The following is a 21,856-nucleotide window of genomic DNA, read 5'->3' on the forward strand; positions in this document are numbered from 1 at the left end:
GGAGAAATTCCCCTGGGTTGACAGAACCGCCACAGACTTACACTTCTAAATAAGAGCAGTGTACTGCCAATGTGGTTACAAGGTTGACATGAGCCTAGACTTTATTTTTTCCTTCCAGTGTTGCAAAACTGTGGTCTCAACACAGTTTGTACTGGACAATTTCCATCCTCCAAGAATCCAACAAGTAAAGCGCATTTGTGAAGAGTGTGTCAGAGATTTCCAGAAAGTAAGGGATGTAGCTTTAGGCTGTCAATCTGCTCTTTGGCACTGCCATGGGAGCTGGTTCCAGCACAGCTGACTCCCAGACCACTTATTTGGAAAACCTAATGGGAGAAATTTCAGATGTGCCTGCATTACTTTGGAGACATTATTCAAGCACATGTAAACTCCCATCTTACACATCATTTTTAGAACTTAATTTTAGGTTCCTATTGCTGAAAATCATCCACTTTGGAAGGGTACATTTATGTTTTGATGGTGCATATATCACTGGAAACATCCAGGATACCTGTAAAATCTCCCAGAATGATCTGGGAGAGAATGTGTGTCACCACCACTCCTGGCAGAGAGTCAGGAGGGTGCACTGTCTTGTGGCACATACTGTTGTGTACTCTGAAGGAGTCTTACACTGGATGGAAAGTGTGACAGCAGAGTGAGATGAATATCAGACCAAGCTATGCACACAGGCAAATTGCAGAATGACCAGGAGCTGAGAATGGTTGCTGAGTGATGGGCTCAAGATGGGGCTTTTCTCTCTACACCATCATATCACTCCCCTTCACATTTTTGTCCATACATTTGGTCCACACCTGTGCTGGTCCACTGTGTCGTGTCTACTCCAGAAAGCCCGCTCATGATAGCAAAACAGTTAGGGGTAGTTTCATTCCCAGTGCTGCCTAGGAAGAATGTGTTTCATGATAATCTCAGTTTTAGAAGGTTTAGGACAGGGTAGGTAATATAACTCAGAGTATCCCACTTTCCGATGCTAAAAAGCTTTGTACTTCAGTGTCAAGAGAGCAGTATCTCACTCTAATGGAAATTCTAGTGGTTTTGTGGTTGTTTTTTTCAGTTCCCAGTGCTTCTTGCTGAAAATGTTTCAGTCATGACAAAAGGGTTTTGAACTAACACTTGTGTGCTTGGGCACTAGCAGAGACTAGTTGAGAGCATCTGGTGGCATCTATTGGAATTTCTAGTATGGTAAATAGGGGAAATACTAATCATTTCCTTTTTAAACACCAACAATATGTTCTGTGCTCTGCTGTACAGAATCCAAAGTACAGACAGTGCTTGTACTGAAGAACTTGCATGTCCAAACAAGACGCTCACAGGCTAGACAGATTGCAGTGAGTTACTCAGAGGTACAAAAGCTTTTATACTGGTATACATTAAATGATTACAGGTGAATTGTCAGGCTTTATAGCTAACTGATGCAACAGGAACATGATAACATGCTGCTATGACAAATATTATTGCTTTATTTGCAGTCAGTTACCAGATGTACAGAACTATTCATCTTTTTCATACGTTGTTGTAATTTTGTTCAAAAACTTAAAAAAACCTCCACAGCCTCCCCAAAAAGGCAAAGGTGAGCATTTGATGAGGTCATTAGTGTTGCCCTGTTGCCCACATTACCTTCATTAAGTTGTCGGACCCTTCTGCTTTTCACTTACAGGTCTCATGGAGTATGTGGAGGATTCCTGTTGATTGTAGACAGAATTCTAGAAAGAAGGAAAGAAAGACGTAATCTACTGGGTTTTGGGTATGGCAACCCGTCCGAGGCATTGATATGCAGCTGAACCTTTTGCCCATTCAATTTTCTTTCTGCACAGCTGAATACCAATTATTCAGTTGAACATGCCTTTCCATGCTACCCAGTTTGTGCGCCCTTGGGATGAAAATGATAGCTCATGAATAAGGTAATGTGTCAAACTAGCTTGGCAAAATCAGGCAACGGGGCACTTTTTAAAGGTATTAAAACTTTTTCTCCATGGTTAGATCAGGGATCTAATACACATCTGTTCCCCTGACCAAATCCAGCAGCCCACATCAATCACCAAGTTCTCAACTGGTTTCCTCTGTGCCATACCAGTCAGAAGGCAAAATGACCACACACAGCAGTCTGCTACAGTGTAGGCCCCAGGAATTAATGTACCCTGTGAAGAAATATACCCTTTAATATACCCTTTTTCTGGTTTGGGGAATCCTATTGTCTTAGTCCTTTCCCAAGACATCTGTCAAGAGCAGACTATGAAGTCCAATGACAGGAAGGGACCTCAAAGACCAAGAAATGCATGTTGAAAAAAGGCATGTTTTATTCAGTGTGTTAGAGGTCATGCCATGAAACAGTAGAGTTAGTATCTTATCTATGCTATAAAATAATCTATCTCAGACCTGGTTTGGATTGAAAAGTTCCCTCTGAAATCCATACTAGTTTGTTGCTTTCCACATTATATTGGTTAAAAATCATGAAGTAATGGTTCCTCAAAAGGGAAATGACTCACTCACAATGAACAGTTGGCAAGTCTGCTAATGGATCAAGAAGCAGGAGAAAATGCAGATGTGTATTTGCTGTTGAGAGAGATTTTCTTTAATATGACTGGAGAATACACAGAATACTGGTAAAATTGATGCTGGCAATGCCCAAAAAGTTGGAAAAGAAAAGGAGCAATGGTAAGTAGAACAGAGGGGGGGAAAGCAACAAGACGTACACTTTTGATTAATTTTACATTCAATTGTGAGGTTTTTTGTTGCTCTTTTTTAGTATAGAACCAACTATTTTGAGACAAACACTCAGGGTGTTAAGAATGCTGTGGAGCAGGACAAACCTTTTCTACAGAGACCTAATTGTTAACCAAGACCTACTGAAAAACTGATAACCCCATACACTTTTTACAACTGGTTAAGTTTAGACACAGTGGATTAGATTTTGAAATGTGTTTTGACTTGCGAAGGGTTTAAGTGCAAAGAGGATTTTCAAAGATGCCTAGACAGATCAAACATCTATTTCTAATTAATCTGAAAGAAGTCAGCATCTCAACAGCTTGCTAACATGCTGGTAACGTACCTTGCTTGTAGCATTGTTCACAAAGGCATAAAAACATTTAAACGTCTTTTTGAACAACTGTTGGTAACGCAGGGTCAAGAGAGATCAAGTGAACTGAGGCAAACCCCAAGAATTCAACCATGCATGGCTGAAGACCCATCCAGGAGGAAGCCATGGACCCGGTGCAGACACAGGGCTTGAAGACAGGATGTGTTTGTAATTACAGAAGGATCTCAAGGCCTCTTTGTGCAGTCAGGACAACCGGGCAACATCAGGGGATTTAAAAGAAGGACTGTGGAGAGAACGTGAGTTCTGCCTCTTGGTATTCTTGCTGCAATGAAAATGTTAGTGAAAATACTACTGAATCCTAAGGCTCCCTCAACAACATTGGTGTTAATTTATATTTCCAAGGTGGGGGAGGGAAGCAAGGAAAGAGATTATTATTATATTATCTATTATTGAGTCTGTAGCCAGGAAAAAGTCCATTACTGACCTCACTTTCTCTTATGAAGGTATACTTTTATTTTCAGCCTGTGGCAGCTCTCTACACATATGCCTGTAGGAAGAGGCAAGAGGTATGTCATGTGGATGTGGGAAAGAAGTAAGGAGCTTGAACAAACTATACTTTATTCCAGTTATTTTTTCCCAAATCTGTGTTGTCTTGGAATAGAAATCTTGAGGGTTTAGTTTAACCAGCAGCACAGAGAATTGGTGAGGGAAGCCCTTATCTTTCACCTGTGTGAGATGAATAGAAGAGGACTCTTGCACAAAGCAAAATGAGTTTGCTGATCTCTGTTCAGCCTCAGTTAAATCCAAATTCATGTCACAAACATCTCTCAGCAGTATTTGGCATTACTGTGGGTCTTTTTCACTTCAGAGATGCCCATGGCTGTGCTTACATAGATGTGGACTTGATCAGTTTGACCTGCACAACATGGTGATGCCCCTAAAGGGAAATCTGAAACCACACTGATAGAGACTTTTAGGATGGAGTAATACTGCTCAGCAATGAGCGTTGTGCTGCAGCAACCAGGTACCCCAGCTGAACTCACAGTGGTGACTCTGTGGGGTGTCTCTGGTAGGGAGAGGAATGGGCCCTCTGAAGGCATTATGCACACTCCCTGCCTTCATCTGCAAGTGATGAGGCATGGAGGAATACTGGGCATCCCTGTGAGTTTCACTGCCAGGAGACTGTGTGAGGTTGGGCAGCAACTCTCAGTGGTGAATGGGATGATCCAATCACTCCGCCTTTTTGAATTCTGGACTGGAGTATTAGCTCTTTCCATGGAAAAGCCAAAAAACTCCTTCCCCACACCACATGTATACTGCGTACGTTCCGTGAATTGTGTGCTCACTCTGCGGTTTCTTTAGAAATCTCTGCAATTAATTCTGGAGGTAGATAAATGCTTTCTCTTTCACTTAAAAGGTGGTCATATCTGTACCCAGTGTCTATTTCTTGGGTCTCTTACTTAAAATCAAGACTTTACTTGCAAAACTGGAAAACAGGAGCATCTAGGTTAAATATTGCAGATTTTTCTGCTGTTCTCAGCAGAGCAGCTTCTTTAGATGAACAGAACAGCACTTACTTCAAAAAACACCTCTATTCCAGCTTCAGTGTTGGCTTCCCCGTCGAGTTAATTAATCTCCAAGGATTGGAGATTAAGTGAATTTGGAAAGTGAGCAGAATTTGGTTCTCGAAGAGTTGCATACATTTGCCATTTGTGGTTAGGAATAGAACCCAGAGACTGTTTATTCCATGGTAGGAAAAACAGTTTTTACTTTTCTTAAACACAGCTAGCTAGTTTATGACTCCTGGCAGGAGTACAGTAACTTTGAGCAACTAGTTTGTTTGTTCCAGCTAATTTATAGAGGGTGGTATTCATTTTCCTTTTCCCTTAAAGGGGTTCTGTCATGTAATTTAGGCCCCCAAAGAGACATTGCTTAGACCTGATAGAAATCAGGCATACAGTGTTCTCCAGAATCCAAATAGCCAGACAAGGGTGTGCTAAATCCGTCACACTGCCAAGATATTAAATGCAACAGCTACTGCTATGTCCTGTAATTCTTCAGGTCTCCAACACAAGAGGCTGTTTTTCAGACAAAGCAGGAGAAGGGGGGTGAGTTAATTAGCAATCTCATTCCAAGGATTGGGTTGACGTCATTAAAGCAAGCTCAAAGTAGGGCAATAGGCATCTGGGTGTCTTGAGCAAGCAAGGAAAAGTTATATCTCACCCTTTTATTAAAGGTATTAAAACAGCCATTTAAGACTGAAACCAAAGCTCTCAAGAGCATCTACAGCAACTTCCTTCCAGTTTTGATTCACACCATGAACCTACCATGTGCTTTTTAAGAATTCACTTTCCATTTGACTTATCTGAAGCATGGGGGTGTGAGCAGCAGGTGGTGTAAGTTTGGGAAAGCTCCCGCCAGCTGCCAGTTTCCCGGCTCAGCTGGATAGAGGCAAAAGTTGAGGCAGTTGGGGTCCAGAAGTCTTTGCAGAGCTGTCCTTTCCATTCCTTCTGCTTCTGCCCCAACAGTTGACTTCAAACAGTGCTGAAGCCAGTTGCCAGCTCGTTTTCTGCTTACTTCAGCTACCCCAGGATTAGGAAGCCTTTTACAGGAATATTCTGAAGGCTTGGGTGTGGGTTAGCATCTTGGAGAGGGTTAGGAGGCTTTTCTGCATCTAGTAACTGAGTGCATTAAAAATCTTGCTGTGGTCACTAGCAAAGTCTGTTTGTCCTCTACTCTGTATGGCAGCATGGGCAGAATGGTCTGAAAACAGATGACCTTATTCATCCTTGGGCAACCCCAGGGAGAGGTTTAGTGGTGACCCAGACGTAGAGGATTTTATACAACCTAGCAATAGCAGATGATTAAGACAAACAAGCCAGTGCTTTATTTTATCCGGTCTTTCTCTAATTTGGATAGATAATCTTTTGTGCTGCTATGGAATGTGGAAGCTGCTATGGAAATTGGAGACTGGCTGTGGCAAGGCAGAGTTCACTCCCAGTGCACAGCAATGGGAAATAAACAAATAGAGTATTAGAATAAAATCAGGGTAAATGCAGTTGACAGAATTTTTAAATTACATTTACTCCCTCATGTGAAAGGAGTCCATCCTTGTGGGCCTAAACCACAGTCTTATGATAGATGCTATCTCACACTGGCATTTTGAGTAACCATATATTTCCAATGTGTGAGTTACTAAAACTTAAGCCTGTCTGAATCTTGCAATAAAGCTTTGCTGAGTGTTAGATCAGCCAGGCATCCCAAAGCCAAGAGGAAGAGCTACTCAGAGGAAGGGCCCTTGCATAAATTCTTATCCTGGTTTTGCATTCTTCCCTGATTTACACATTAAAAACAGATTGTTGCTTACTGACTTGCCTGCTATAATTGTACAGAAGTGTGCATTTCAATGCCAGTATTTATATTTGTAAAGCTTAGATTAGAAATTTATTTCTGCACTTCATTTGGGAGACAAAAAAAGCCATAAAGAGGAATAAAGACCTTTACAAGTTTTGATGAAGCTTCACAGAAAGCCACAAAGGAACCAACATTCCACAAAGGTAAGTAAGAGTAGAGGAAAGTTTTTCTGAGGAATTTGCTTTGGCTCCTTTGTAACAGCCGGGATTAGTTGAACTCCTTGTCAAGCTTCTGGACCCATTTATTTTCCCGAGCATTTAGGGAGAGGCCGCTTTGAAGGCTAAGGAGATAATTGCGGGATGAAAGGGACTGCTAGCTTGAAGGAGCCTGTTTGATGAGTGTATCTTTTTATTGAGGATTTATTTTGTCCTCTGATAGTGTGTGTAAGTGCTGTACAAAGTACCCACAGCAATGGAGAGGCATTTAAAACAATTACATTTGAATTAATTAATATAATGAATGACTGATAGGAAGATCAAATCATTACTGTTATCTTTCAGTGATAAATGGAGGGTGGAGGGGAAGCAAAGAAGAAGTGCTGGCATAGTTGGTCTCCAGCCTAACACATGTTTATTTAAGTGACTCTATACAAACATAACCCTGTATGTCAGTTAAATCAGCAGCATGTCAGTCGGCACTTCTGGTTACAGACTTATTTCAGAGTCATTCATCATTCAATGCTATAAAAGCCATTTACCCTCAGCCCACCAACCAATCAAACCAACTAGAAAATGGAGCAGGAAAGAAGCACTAACAATTGTCCTTAGTTTCCTTTTAACTTTTGCTGCAACAATTCAATACATCCTGTGTGGTGGGATATTGGAGAGGTTTTGCTGAACTAAACAGAGCTTCCTTCACCAGGTCATTAAAAGCGGGAAAGGGAGGGGAAAGAGAGAGAAAGGAGCAAAAAATGAGAGAGCAGAAAGTTAACCCTTGCTCTACCAGTTTTTCTTCCACAGGCAACATTTACAAATTACTTTTATCTCTATCTTTCACACCCATAAATATGATTCTTAATTATTTTGTACTGGCTATAAAGGCAATGAAAGGTCTCAATACACTGGGTAAGCTCTGATGTGAGTCATCATGGCCAGGAACTGCTCTGCTGCCCTTAACTTCAACATAAACCTTCCAGGCTTGGGCTGCTAAGAGAGGGAGTAGTCATCAGTGCTATTAGGGCTTGATGAGGGAACGCTGCATCTTCACAAATGCCATTCTCCAAGCCCTTCCTTTGTGTCCTGTGTTGCCCAGTGACTTTCTCCAGGTAAGTAATTTGAATCCCAGATGCCTGAGGATGCCATGGCCAGGAAATGCAGCACCCTGTGGAACATGAGTTTTTTAGAAAATCACAATTCCAAGGGGAGAAAATAACAACGGGAAGGTCTTTTCAGTCTTGAGTGGCCCCTCCTCTAATTTGATAACTAACTCCTGCTACTTTCTTCCCATTTGTGCTGATATATGGCTTGATCCTCCAAACCTTTACGCTCATGAGTGATCCCATTAAGATAAATGAGACCTCTCTCATGTGACTGAGAGTGGGCAGGTATCTGAATAAAACGATCAGCAAAATCAATCAGTTCTCCCTTGTCTCCCTAGTAAAAGTCCCTCCATTATAAGTGCACTAGCATGCAAAAAATGAGAGTATTATTGGGTAATAATGTGTAAAATGGCCATATCCAGTTGCTTTTTGACTGTTTAGCTATGGTATTTTTCTGGTTCTGTCTGTGCTCTGCCTGATTCAAATCCTCCCCTCGTGTTTATTATTGGTTAACTATTTCTTAATGGACCCCTTCATTTATGAATAAAACTCAACAGCAATTACAGCCCCAGTGGAGACCAGTACACTACCCATCTGCTCTGTCACTCACTCTAGGCGTTGGCATTCTGCACAAGTCCCAGCCCCTCTCATCGTAACAAGCTAGGATCAATTTTCCAGTGGCAGCTTGGAAATAATAGTACAAAATGTATATTAATACAGAAATATATTGTGAAACTGTCCTTAAACAAACAAATGAGCCACTTTAAAATATTACCGCTATAAATGACCATGACAGTAGCACAGCACATATAATAAAAAATAACTACTGAAGAGAAGCTGCTGAATTACTATAGTAATAAACCAGATGTGATTATTATCATTTAACACAGTCATTGAATACCATGAATCCCTGAAGCCATTAAAATATTTATGATTAAACATTTGCTATTCCTTATAACAGAACATATAGTTGGGTACTAAAAAACTGTTAAAGGATTATTTTGGCTAATACATGCCTGTGCCATGATAAAAGTCAGCTACCACTGTTTAAGCTTTCTGGAAAGAGCACCTAACAGCTGTCCTTTTTTTCCTTTTTTTTTTTTTTTTTTAATAACCACTATAAGGTTACATACCTCTATAGCACAATATTATGTTCAATACAGAGATATAGAAGTACACCCACACTTCCCTACATGCATCTATAGAAAGGAACAAACACAAATATCTGATTTTATTTGTGGAGGAATGGATGCTTTCTGTCTTCAAGGAATTATAACAAAATATTTAATGCTTTTAGGAAAAATATACTTGAGACTAAGCAATAAGCATATGCAAAAATGAAGTCTAAGTACCTCCAGGAATTTTAGCATGCAGACAGTGTATTACCCACTGAACACATTTTATCTTGTGGACACTGAATTTTTTTTCCACTGTTGAAAGTGCTTCCCTGCCTGTGTCTCCGTGGTCTGCAGCAGCCTGGATTTCTACTGTTAAAGCAGCCTCAGCTTCTGTGACCTGCAGGTGAGAGGTGCCTGTTACTTGTGTGAAGTGTGAGTGAAAATAGGTGGTGGTGTGCTGTACAGGTGTGCGACCTGGAGCTTAAAGGACTAATTAGTGAGTGAGGTGAGGAATGGCACTGCAGCCCTCCTAGCCCATGATGGGAAATATTCCCTTGGCCAAATGTGCATTGCTACTCTCTGCAAGTGCATTTTGCTGCCAGCTGATGGAGATTCTCCCATAGCTCCAGCAGTCTCTGTTCTTTAGACATGGGGTCCCATAGGCTCTACTGACTGCATTGTCACTGTGAGATTGCTCTTTGCCACACACTGACAACTGTCAAGTCACAAATTTATTCTAATTCTTTAATATGCACCTCCCATAATAAACAAGACGTGTCCTCTCATAAATGCCTCCTAAGACACTAGCAGGTAAGAGACATCCTTCCCTCATACTCCTATACTCTTTTTTCCTACTGTCACAGAAAGCCAATTATTCTATCTGGACAGTCTTGAACAAAAAGACGTCAAAACTAAACCTCAACATGACAGGGGCAGCAGTATGGGCAATTCCTACTTTGCTTTAACAAGATCTCACTGTCCCAGCTTAGAAGGCAGCCTGCAAGCCAATGTGAGCTGCAGGTGTGCATGGGGAAGGACAAGGAGCTTTAAACTCATGCTGCTTCCAGGGAAAAGTGGAACTATGTCCTGAGGTGCCTGCAGTAAGCAAAGGTGAGTCTCCTTTGATAAGTGAGTCAGCTCTGGGAAGCACCCATATCTCTCCCTGTTGACTCAAGAAGTCAAGATGAGTGTACCTGAGGTGCTCAACCATTAGAAGGCTGATGTTAAGAGGAAGCCCATCTTCAAGTAATGTGTAACACACAAGCCTAAAGGCCTGCTTGCTTGTCGCCCAACAACCTTCATCCATGCCCCTCAGGTTGTGTTTTCCATCCTGAGCAGCTCAGCACTTGACCCAGGACTGTCCAAGACCCAGAAACTGAGCTCTGCTCTGACTAAAATCCTTGAGTGATCTAAGTCCAATGGGCATTTGCAGAGGAAATGAACACACTGACAATTCTGGAGTCCACAGGAAATTTTGGAAGAAAGAGGGGGTAGCTGCTGCTGCTGCTTTCTTGTAAGTGAGAACATATGCAAAGTGCATCATCCTTTGCTTTTATATAAAAGCCGGGTGGCAGATCACTTACCCAGGGAGTGGGAAATATGCATTCAGCTCTTTCCTCTGCCTGAGAAGATTCAAACTTGCATCTTCTACAGCAGTGAAGTAGCCGGCTAAGCACAGGCTGGTCCCAGTGGTGTGTTAGTCATGTCTGAAGGTTGCCCTCTGGGGACTAATGTGGAAGTTTATCTAATTTCTCAATCTGGCTAGGTCAGGGCAGAGTAGAGAGGCATAACTCTGTGTGAAAGTGAAATAGAGAGGCGGCACTGATGGATTTAGGCAAGGCGGAAGCTGTGAAAAGGTTTCCAGCATTGCACTGTTGGAGTCAAGCATCTCATTTTCACCAAAGATCCGCTTCAGAAGCCCTTGTGCCCTCTCCCTGAGAACCCATGCAGGGTGAGATTCTGGCTGCCTGCAGCACACAAAGCTGAGGGTTAGATGCTGAATGTCACTTAACCCTTTAAAGTTGCTGAAGGGAATATTTAGAGCTCCAGTGCACTTAATCCAGAACTACTTGGGGGATAACAGAAGCAGGCAGTGACTGACAGTCAGGAGTGTCATTTTTAAGTTTCTCTCATGGATCTGATGGGCTCCTCCTCTAGCTCATGGCCAGCAGCCCTTCCTGAAAACCATCCAGCTCCAATTTCAAAAGCCATTTTACCATGTCTGCTGGAAGCAGCCACCACACAGCCTGCATACTTCTTGGTTGGGGTTTTTTTGTGCCACAGCAAGATTCAATGAAGCATTGGGGGATTGTATCAGTCATTGAAATATTGGGGGATTGTATCAGTCCTGGTGTCAGGAACTCCAGTAATTAAAGAATATACTTTATTCTCCAGATGATCCAGTAGGACTCCAAAGGCCACTTGTGGTCTATGAAGAAGACTATCTGAAAATCCTCCATCTAGACTTGGGTGTTTTCTATTCATTATGTCTGTGGATATGCTACTTCATCCCCCGAGTAAACCCCTTGTGTCGTCTTGTGTCCTTCCCATCTGTATCATCACCAGATGCTGTCTGGTGTGAGTGGGAGCAGGTGCATTATAACAAATTAGACAGTACGCATCCAAAAATAATTACTCTTAACCAACGGATGTTCTGATAAGACTTGTCTTCCATTCTCAGCCATCTGAATTAAAGATTGCTTTAGTTTACCTGTAAGGTATTTACTAGAGTTTCAGGCTTTGTGTTCAGTATCAAACCAAGGATGGTGTTGAAGTTTCCTTGGATGGCATTGTTATACCCACAGATACTTTCTCAGAGCTTAAAAATGTCAGACAGTGTAGGGCCTCACTGGTCCTTAGGAGTTTCCCACTGTCTGGATTTACCAAAATCAAGTTTATGAGAGATTTTAGCCACATCCAAAATGGAAAATAAGGGTATTGCAGCAGTCAATCCAGCACCCAACTGCTCAGAGCCAGAGATATGAATTCAAAATCGTCATTCTCCTTATCCTGAAATTTGAGGAAGGCTGGAGTTACTTCACACTCACTTTGATGAAATAAGGAACTGAAGTATCTGTTGGCATGAGTGGAGGTTTCACAAATTAAAAGCAGCTTTTAATATGATGCAAGATTTCTGTAAGCTTTCCATAATTCTGATTTATTAGTCCTCAAGGCTATGTGGAAAGTGAACAGAAAGCATACTTGAAAAAGAAATTAAATTAGAAAAGCTTTCACTATTCCGAGGCATATTTGGACTCCTGCATTTGCAACTCATAAGGGGTGATTGTGTGATGCTGTTGCAATAGATGACAGGTTTTGGGTGGATACATTCGTTAGGGAGCAAAAACATGGGAAAAGATAACCCCCTGTCTTTTGATTTTGATAAAATCCCAGGCTTCTTTGGCTTCTGCCTGTCCCCAGGGGCATAGAGCCAGGAAAAACAATACCCAGGAAAGGAAAACATGGGAGAAAGTACCCAGAATTACCTAGCTAATCAAGAGGAATGGCTGACTGGTGTTACAAGAAGGTATTTAGCTGGGACACATCCTCACCGAGTTCATCCAGATGAGAACTGACACCGGTACTAAACACAAAAAGTGTGTGCAAACACTGTTTCCTGTACTCTATGGAGTGTCTACCCACAGCTTATTTTGGATCAGTGATGCCGTAGCTGTTCTAGCTGCATTTTGTGAGTGTAATAGAGATTTCTACAGTGCCAGAACTCAGAAAAGAGCAAATGGCTCTGACCATGCATTTGGAACCAAAAACCTGATTTCCTCCCAGTATGGCTCTTATAGGCAGAAGAGGACTCAGGACACAGATTTGTATGATACAGCAAGGAGAACCAATCAGAAAAATGTTGTTACTACAGCATGCTGTCTGAAAAAAAAGAGTCCTCTTAAAATCCAACTCACTGTGATAGTATTGCTTTCCTTCCTCCCTCTCTCGCTTCTCAAGTTCCTTCCCTTCTTCTCTCTGCTTTCCTTCCTTCCTTCCTTCCTTCCTTCCTTCCTTCCTTCCTTCCTTCCTTCCCTCCCTCCCTCCCTCCCTCCCTCCCTGTCTGGACATTTTGAGACAAGGCATTGAATTTTTCCTTTTCAAATACATTTTCTTTCTGAATTGTTATGTTTTTGTGGTATTGTATGTTTTATTATACGGTCATGAAAATAAAATATTTTGTGGAGGGATTTTTTTTCTTTCTCTTCCAAACAAAATGAAAACAAAGTTAAAATCAAGAAATTATCTGAAATGGGATTTCTATTCTCCATGTAGATGAATGGCAACTGGGATCACAGGCAATAAATTTTAGAACAAAAATGCCCTGGGTATATTGGGGTAGGTTTATCGCCATAAATCACTGGCATAAATAGAGGTATGTTGATTAGCATCACTTGGGTATCTTCTGTAGCTGATGTTTTATTCCATTTCTCTATATTTCTACTAGAGCTTCATCAGCACAAAAAATCAAAGAAGCAATAATACAAAAGAATCAGTATAGCCAGCCACTTCCTACCCAGTGCTTTATTTTCTCCATAATATTTTCAGAGGCTTTGGGGGAGTAATTTCGAACAGTCAAGCCAGAGTCCACTGAGAATTGATTTTTGTGACCTCACATATTGTAACAGAAAATTATAACAGGAAATAAACCATTAAGTGATAAACAAGGAAACATGGATACAATTACTTTCAGAACATAATTTTATCCACTCTAGTTTTGAAAATGAAGAGATAGTACTGACTGGAACACCTCAATTCTGAATGCAAACTGTACAATCTATTATATTAAACAAAGTCAAAAGCAATGTGAAAGATCTTGAATCTATTCAAGGCATGCACCTCATTACAGACTTAGCAAATTAAAACACAAATAGGATTAGAAAAGAATAATGTAACAATCTCCCACTATGGTCCCTGGAGCATTAAGTCATAAATTGGGTTTGCATTAAATTGTGCCTGCAGTATTGAATTCAGGGAAAGAGCTATAGGCTGAAGATAAACCTTGCTAGGCTAGCCAACTTTGGTATGGCTGTGTGTTTTCATAAACACACAATGAATTTGCTGGAATCTAAAAAGACACATTCAAAACCATGCATTTTATATCTTAATTAGAAATGCAGATATGATATAGCAATTTCTGGCTACACCAAAGCCAAAAGCTGCAGGCATTTGAAATTGTTGCTTCACCTGAAGATGTTTAAATATGGAAGTTAAGCACTTTTCATCAGATCACCTACTGTGTTACCACAAGTTTTCAGGTTTGCACAAACCTCTAGTGTGTTACAAGCTTCTTTTTAAGTGGAGGAAGCAATCTTACCCCAACAGGCTAGAAAGAAGCTGAGTTTCCATATTACAAATGTATTCTGTTGTTATGGGAACTAAAATGGTGAGCGATGTGAAAAGGATCCTTAGCTAACAAAGACCGGCTTGATGATATTATGGCAGTAGCTATACAAAGTGCAAACAGATCTGCAAGAAATAAATAGAGCTTCTTTTCTTAAGGAGATGCAGACTCCTGAAAAGTATTGACTCTAAAGGGAGTCAAATTCAACCTTTGTGTCACCCTAGTCACATTACTGAATAATACTAGAAATTAACTTTGTTAATTTTTTCTTAATAAAGGCTTTATCCTTCAAAGGTATATTATTACTGTCACCATCCTCCTAACTGTCATTTCGGGGATCACTAATAACAGCTCCTCTGGTTAAGGTCTTTGTCATTTCACACTACTAAGGAGCCTTCATATGATATTATATGGGTTTTTTTGCGCCTTCTCTTTTAGGAGTTCTCATGGCTCCATTTGTCTGTAGCAGACTTTCACAATTTGGCAGGCAGAAAGCCCTTCAGGCTAGGTAACTGTCTTTTCTTTGTCAATGCAACTTTTCTCAACTTTTGTTGCTGCTATCTCTTAGCATCTGCCAGTTCCCTCCCCTAGTTTGCACTGAGCAGAACTGTACTAGTGGCATGCTAAAATAATAACACAGCCCATTAGTATTTTAAGTCTAGTCTCACAGCCACTGCCAAAAGAGCATACACTATCCTGGGAACTCTTGGATTCTGATAAAGCAGCGGGGGAGAAAAGTGAACTTTGTGCAGTGACTGGGGGATTGTGATACCAAGAATTGGTGCAAATTTTTGGGGCTGCAGAGCCTGTATCTAACCAGTGGGATCCAGGGACATTCACATCTAAATTTATATCAGGACATCAACCAAACATGTTGGGCTAAAAGCAGGCTGGTCTTGGTCTCGGTCTCCTCCCTGCAAGGGTTTCCAGGGATGGGGAGGTGCAGGGGCATTGCCACAGGACAGCAACCCACCCTGGGGGATTGTCAGCTCCTCAGCTTGGATGTGGTAGCAGCACCATGCCTGAGACTCATTTCTTGTCATATATGAATTGCATGGAGGCAGACAGCAAAGAGTCTGAATTTGGTTTCCCGTGCACAGGATACAAGGGCACTCAAGGTCAGACCATGTGTGTAAGGTCTGGTCCTGTCCTGCAGAGGGGTGCTCCAGCTCTCAGCAGCAATGATGTTCAGTTCTGGGGAAAAGGATGTTGAAAAATCGGGCATCTTGGGTCTATAGGGGTACATCTAAACTGGGATGTCTTCCCCGGCCCCAGGTGTTGGGGCACACACAAGGCTTGCCAGGGAGCATGTACTTGAAGCTTGTGTGCATGCTGCTGTGCCATGCACGCTCCAGCTGGGGCTCCGGGCTGCCGTCAAGGGTTTTGGGGGTCACATCGCAGAGGTTACTGGCCCTTCATTTTAGATCCAGTGAGGTTTTACCCTGGGATGGGGATGGGAGGGGTCTTTTCTCTCTCTTCACTTTGCCAGTGGAGAATTTGTTGGCAAACAAGGCTGTCTCCTCCTCCTGGCTGACAGCTCCCTTCTGGAGCAACCTTTTAACATTTTTCTTGATTTTCTTAAACAGCAAACATTAGACACATTAAGATCAGCAACAACAAAATCATTAAGCACTATAACATTCTCCGAGGAGCCAGACGTATCCTTTAATCAGGTTATGGAAAATTCATTCCTCTTCTAGCCATTTATCTTCTTTGTTTATGCACATACCAAGTGACCCACTTCTGAGCATCAAAAATAACAACAAAGAAACAACCAAAGATTCTTCATTATTAATGGATTTATGTACCATTTATTTTGCTTTATTGGAAACCAAATAATCAAGTTCATTCATTCCAATTAAACACAGCACGCACTAATTGTCTATCATTTCTATCAGTGAATCCAGTTCTCTCACTTCAAAGTCACTACTTGACCTCAGTGGGGAAAGGATCGGTATCGTGCTTCCTTCTTATAATGATTGATTGTTTGCATTAAGACAGAGAAGCATAGACTGAAATTAGGGGTATACTGTGCTTTTCTCCCTGCGTTAGCTTACACCTCCAGTCCCCCATACAGATGCAGGGGCTATAAACCCAACGTTATCATTTAATGAACTAATACTGTAGACTACATCAGGTCAAATTTGTCCCCAAATTCGCATAATTTATAACAAGTATAATGTATCTATTGTCGTGTAATGAGTGATGCATAGCTCTCGGGTACAGATCTCTAATGAAAATTCTATGAATAAAAATAACAAACATGATACGTAGGTTTACAATAAAAATGGCTTATTAAAAGCAATAAGGCCTTAGTCTCAACATTGGCCTAAAACCACTGGATTAGTCAGGTAGTCTTGACAGAAATTACCAAGCAAAGAACTCCTTGTTACACAAGTCGTGTGCTGATGTGATTCATATTTTGGCAGCTAAACCAAAACTCTCCCAAAAAGGCAACTTCAGAAGAAACAATCTTTTTTTAAATTGAGGTTTCATATCAGGTAATTTTTGCTGTCCTTGACAAAGCTATTCAAAATGAAGCTCACTTCATGAGAGAAGTAGAGGAAGGTAAAGTAGCAGTAGACACTGCAAAAACTACTGTAGAAAGTTAGTTATATCAAGCAACACAGTTCACTAGTATAGGCAAGGGTACTTCTCATTTTAAAGAGACTATGTTGTGTTTTACTGATAATTAGTTGCTCAAAATTGACACGGATTAGGAATTACAATGCAAGCCATAATGCAAATAACAGAGCATTGAAAAAGATCTTTACCAGTATGGAAAAAGAGCCCAACAACTTAACCTACTTCTTTAGCCTGAAACATATATTTTCTTACATTCCATGTTAATTTTTATTTTCTCTGTTAAAACATAGTTTAAAAAGAGACTTAACTCTAAGGTTGTTTTATCAACACAAAGCTGGCTAGATATGAAATATTTCTCAAAAGCTGTTAAGAGGGTACCTCATGGTACTTAGGGAAGCTGGAAGAAAAGGACAGAGGACAATATAAGGTGGAGAAAGGTAACAGAACCAGGATCCCAAAAATAGAGAAAAATAAATAGTAAATACTAGGAAATGTAAAAAAGATCATTTTTATCACCATGCATGATGTAACTCTGTTGAACAGCTGCTAGTGGGATTTAATGCCATGTCAGTGACATTAACACTGCTTATGATTTTCTTTTATGTTTTATGACACATCCCCACAATCATGAGCGTTTCTAAAAACTTACCACAGAGGATGGCAAGGTATTTGCCCACAGGGACTGGACTGGCAGGAACCCAATCAGTCTCTTTCCTGCAGTAGGAATTTGTCATTTCAGGATCCAAAGATGTTTTGAGTTGGCACATTTTCTATTTTTATTCCCTGAGTTATTACGGGATATGAATGTCAATAATAGATAAGCACATCGCAAACAGACTCAGCAAGTTCTGCTTTTTCTGCCCCTGGAGAGCCACCGCTCAAGCAATATCTCAGTGCTAGGGTGACAGTCCTCCCTGGAGGGGGACAAGAGACAAATCCCTTCCACTCCACAAGCCCCCTGGCCTGCACCATCTGATGAATTTATAGTCTCCAATACAGTTAGGTGTGTATAATTCAATGTATTGCTGAAGACCAGTTACTGTATTTTATAGCTGACATTACAGGGGATATTTTTTTCTATGAAATAAAACAATATTTGTTTCCTGAAAGGGAAATGTGCCATCTGTAGCTATCAGTAGCCAACAGTTGCTGCTGGCTAGAGCTAAAGGGGAAAAAAGAGGCGGATTTTACTTTAGCGATATTAGGAAGAATAATTTATCATTCACAGTGCTTTTGCAGGATCGGAGGGCCCATTTGAAAGTCACTATAGGATGACTGCTTTATTGTACTGTATTAAACAATTGCATTAAAAATAAGGGTTACAGAAGATATCCTGACATGTTGAGCACTGCAACTGAATCCAGATTCCTGTGCTGTACATGACTCTCTGTATAGGGGTATGGGGAGGGGGTGTGGGATGGGGGCTGCCTATCACTTTGCGGGTCTATAGCTATTTGCCATCAGGATCTGATTCCGTAATTTCCGAGCACTGTACAGAAATTCATCAGTCCACTCCCACAGTATGTCTGTGGGTTAGAGAAGTGAATATGGGTTTGGGGGATTTGGGTTTTCCTTTGCATTTGGCCCTATTTCAGAGCTTGGGAAAGTACTGATGAGTGATTACATGGTTTTCTGCCTGGAAGATAGAGCTAATTTGGAGCATTGAAGGCAAAAATGACATTCCGAAGAGTACTTGGTGTCAATCCAGAGCTGCAAGTCCATATCAGAACAACAAACCAACACCAGCAATATCTGCCCCAAGAGGACTCCATTGGACTTGTCTGGGGCCACAGGAGGACTTAACCTTCCCAGAGAGATTACAGATCAGCTTCTCCTGCCCTACAGACCCCTTGCTTAGAGCATCCATTTTTAACTGGTTCATGGGATACTAGTTTCTGGGGTTTTGGGGTATAAAATTTTCTTTTGATATGATGTATTTTAAGCATATAGTGGACCAGTTAGCCTTGCATATGAGGTCAGCTCTTACAAAGAAAATCACATACACTACTGTCCCATCATACAGAGACTTGGGATTTATTTCTTTATTTATTTGTTGTTGGTTTTAAGCTAAAATAAAGGACACCTGGAGTGCAGGAACACATCTGTGAAGAAAGAGCAATTTTTTTCTACCTCCAGGAGTCAGGATATAAGAAATTGTTATCTTCCATAGTTTACATTTTTGCTAGGAAATAAATGCTATGGAGGAATTCAGGGAAGAGCTGTCAATAAGCAGGGAGAAACATCCAAAGGCTGCCCTGGTAGAAAGCTGTGATAATGCTACAGCTTCTACAACAACATTTTAAAGGCCTGTGAATGATCAGAAAATGAGTAAGGTGTCTTGTAAGGATGCAGGGACCTTATACATGCTTTGCATGAAAAAGAATGTACTATTTGCATTTTGCAGCAATATAGTACAGTTATTTGGCCTTTCTCCCATGGTGAGCCTGTACCAGACCTGTTGAAGGTGTATGTGCCTCCAGGCAGCTCTTGGGAGGACTCAGACATGGGCTTTGAAAGCATCAGAGGATATTCAGAGCACGGTGTGCCCAAAGCACATGAGGGACAGGGTCTGCCACCTCTGGAGTGGTGTGTGATGCACTGGGGACCTGGGTGATAGTTACTGGGTCACAGTGCGCAGTTTATCTCCAGGCAACCCAAGTAGACCCGCATGTCTACAAGTGAGAAAGGCAGCGTGATTTAGGAAATAACTTGCCTTCTGGAGTAAACCTCAGCGCTTGGGCAGTCCATCAGCCTCTCCATGAGCTCCTGTATCTCTTGCTACTCACAATTCATTTCTCCCAGGCATTAGCTGTAATGAAGATGGGATGGTCTACAACTTTATGACAGTTCCATTTATTTCTACTATTTTCACATAAACCCAAGCAACGAGCAGCAGTTGCTTCCTCTGCGGCTTGATAAATGTCAGTATTAATTAAAATTGTTCAGAGTAGGGTAGGGTTTTTTCCCCTCTCTGCACCAGGCTGGCAGGGAGGAGAAGCCTGACGGGCAGACGCAGCTGCTGAGCTGTTGACTGGAAATGTCGTCACTGGGAATGAGGCAAAGGAGCAGTAGCTGGTCTCTGACAAAGTGGATTGGAAATAGTGGAAGCATTTTGTCACCTGCACAGCACTGCCACTCAGCGCAATGTGGGGGAGGATGTCTAGATATGGGTCGTGAACTTAATCCTTTGCTCCCCTGGCTAGGAAGTCTGCAAAGGCAGCTGTTCAGCCCATATGGAGGGGATAGTTCTCCCCCACCACCGCTCTCTAATGATGCTTTCCTGACTGACACTCCAGAGAGAGCCCTTGATTCAGGAGGGAAGGTCAACATGACACAGTGCCTTTTAGGATGCAGGGAGAAAAAACAGGGGACTCCTCCCTCACTAAACCTCCTTGTGCCACTATGTATTTATATGCACTCTCTTCTGACACCAACCCTGCTGAGACGTTCATAAGCCAAACATCTTCTGTCAGCTTTGGGGGTGCTGAAGCAGCAAGCAAAATTATGCTTCAGTGGTCATGGATGTGCCTGTTTCCAACTGTGGCAGGTCTGAATGCAGCCAAGGTGCCACTCTGATGGTCGCAGTGCTGGCATCCTCATTTCTGTTACCGCTATGAGCTCAGAGGAGACCATGACTATCTGCTACAGATAATTTTCATACAAGATTATGAAATAATTTTCTTTTTTATTTCCAAACTTTGTTAACAACAGAGGAAAGAAATTCAAAGAAACCTGTGGGGATTAAATGCACATATTTTCCTGACTTGGACTGAAACATGTGCTCCACTGTCACCTGGGCACATCTCAACAACTTGCCCAAATTGTTTTTCTTGGGGGAGGGGAGAAAACAGCTTGGCTTGCAGAGCAGGACCAGTCCCTCTTTTGCAAAATGTCATCAAGAAAAAAGGTGAATGGTTTTACATGCACTTTTCCTAAAATTCTGTGTTCTCTGAGAAACTGAAGCGGAAAGAGAGGAGACCGAGGAAGACAATAACCTCTCCAGATCAAAGGATGGATCCCAATGAATAAAGAGCTGAAAAGGTTTTGGAAGTGCAAAATAAGGTTTTTGTAAAACTGTGGTTTTTATTGGACACACATGGAGACCTAGGCGTGATTTGCAGACACACTTAGTGAAAAAGGAAATATACTTCCTCTTGGCATCTGTAAAAACCTCATCTACAAACACAGATGTGGAAATGTAATTAAGTGAATACTACTATAGTAAATTCAGTTTCATTTCTGTATTGAGCTTTTTTCTGTTTCTCTTTCAGATGTCTAGTACCACAGGCTGGTTCTTCTAAATACCATTTCCTACAGCTACACCTCGATTCAGGTACAAGCCCTATTTCCCTTGCTCTTATTTGAATTTACTGTAATCCTTTGATGACTGCATTTGTTTGTATTGAGCACTATATTTGTTTCCACTGCTGGTCTGTACAAAGTATTTTTGTTCTAGAAAGATACTGACTTCTAAAAGCCTGATTTCTGAGAAGACATCCATCACACCAAGTGTAGTAGTCTAAAAAAGTCCTAAGTAGAGTGCTTTTTACCAGCATAAAAAATAATAATCAAGACTCCACCTATCCTCCTGGTCTAATCTTAAAATTGGTTAGAATTTCTGTCTGTATGCTCAAAAGAAACCTGGTTTCTGTAAATTTCTTTTTAATAAAAATGTGTTACCTATGATAAATATATATTGCCTAGATCAAATGAATCCAATTGTGAAAACATATTGAGCAAAGGTATTGGTAGGATTTAATTTCATCTCTTTAAAAAAAAAGGTAAAACAACAAAACACCCAAAAACCAAACTGAGCTATTGAATGCTGGTTTGAATTAAATTCTATTTGTTTTAATAAAAGTGTAGTGGCCTGAGTGTACATATATTTGTTTTAGTGGCAGTGCATTGGATCCAATAAAACTATATTGGCTTCACTGCTTATGTCTCCTTTTCAGAGAAAATGGATTGAATGGAAAAATGAAACAGGCATGAATCAACCAGCCCTGAGGTCTCTGCTCAACTCTGGCATCCAAATAAACTGGCAAAAAAACCCCAACTAAACATTGCTTTTAAATTTAAATATGTTT

At 41.1% G+C, this 21,856-nt stretch overlaps 1 long non-coding RNA gene across 1 annotated transcript in view; it reads left to right on the top strand.

Annotated features, from left to right (window-relative positions):
• The first annotated feature begins 6,522 nt into the window (after positions 1 to 6,522).
• The window catches only part of LOC141934110 (uncharacterized), a 43,656-nt gene continuing 28,322 nt past the window's right edge, over positions 6,523 to 21,856 (top strand). Inside the window, exons 1-3 of the long non-coding RNA XR_012626278.1 lie at positions 6,523 to 6,609; positions 9,165 to 9,245; positions 21,041 to 21,102. This is a non-coding gene — a long non-coding RNA (uncharacterized LOC141934110). The remainder of the gene's footprint in view (positions 6,610 to 9,164; positions 9,246 to 21,040; positions 21,103 to 21,856) is intronic.

This window comes from Strix aluco, chromosome 1 (assembly GCF_031877795.1).
Source record: "Strix aluco isolate bStrAlu1 chromosome 1, bStrAlu1.hap1, whole genome shotgun sequence".
Classification (NCBI taxonomy): domain Eukaryota; kingdom Metazoa; phylum Chordata; class Aves; order Strigiformes; family Strigidae; genus Strix; species Strix aluco.